Raw genomic sequence first — 903 nt, forward strand, 5'->3', positions numbered from 1 at the left:
ATCGCATCCGACATGTTTCCCCGTCTTCGTCCCTTATGCTTGCCACTCCCAGGTCCGCTCCAAAGATGATTCTACATTCTCACTACCATTACAACCGTTCCCTAACAATGGATAATGTCCTATACTACTTACTCTCCCGCTCAATCACGGAGACGAGTTTTCCACGGTTTCCACCCCTCCCTCCATACCGCAGCAACACGAGTTTTTTCCACCCCTTTCAGAACGCGCTCTTCGCGCCACAAAGCCGCCCCAAGACGCGCGAGCAATGAGCATCGAGCTTAAACATATCGCAAACGTCAAACATAATATAACGGGATTAATATATATCGCGCACGTGCGACATGTTTGTCACAAGGCGCAAAAAATAATTATAAAAGGAATGCAACACGAGGACTTCCCAGGAGGTCACCCATCCTAGTACTACTCTCGCCCAAGCACGCTTAACTAAGGAGTTCTGATGGGATCCGGTGCTTTAGTGCTGGTATGATCGCATCCGACATGTTTCCCCGTCTTCGTCCCTTATGCTTGCCACTCCCAGGTCCGCTCCAAAGACGATTCTACATTCTCACTACCATTACAACCGTTCCCTAACAATGGATAATGTCCTATACTACTTACTCTCCCGCTCAATCACGGAGACGAGTTTTCCACGGTTTCCACCCCTCCCTCCATACCGCAGCAACACGAGTTTTTTCCACCCCTTTCAGAACGCGCTCTTCGCGCCACAAAGCCGCCCCAAGACGCGCGAGCAATGAGCATCGAGCTTAAACATATCGCAAACGTCAAACATAATATAACGGGATTAATATATATCGCGCACGTGCGACATGTTTGTCACAAGGCGCAAAAAATAATTATAAAAGGAATGCAACACGAGGACTTCCCAAGAGGTCACCCATCCTA

The 903-nt window shown here is 48.6% G+C and overlaps 1 non-coding gene across 1 annotated transcript; it reads right to left on the reverse strand.

Annotated features, from left to right (window-relative positions):
• Positions 1 to 376: 376 nt before the first annotated feature.
• LOC123179302 (5S ribosomal RNA) lies at positions 377 to 495 on the reverse strand. Its single transcript, XR_006490266.1, has one exon. It is a non-coding gene; the product is annotated as a 5S ribosomal RNA (ribosomal RNA).
• Between the last annotated feature and the right edge of the window lie 408 nt (positions 496 to 903).

The sequence above is a fragment of the Triticum aestivum genome, unplaced genomic scaffold (genome assembly GCF_018294505.1).
Source record: "Triticum aestivum cultivar Chinese Spring unplaced genomic scaffold, IWGSC CS RefSeq v2.1 scaffold95510, whole genome shotgun sequence".
Lineage (NCBI taxonomy): Eukaryota > Viridiplantae > Streptophyta > Magnoliopsida > Poales > Poaceae > Triticum > Triticum aestivum.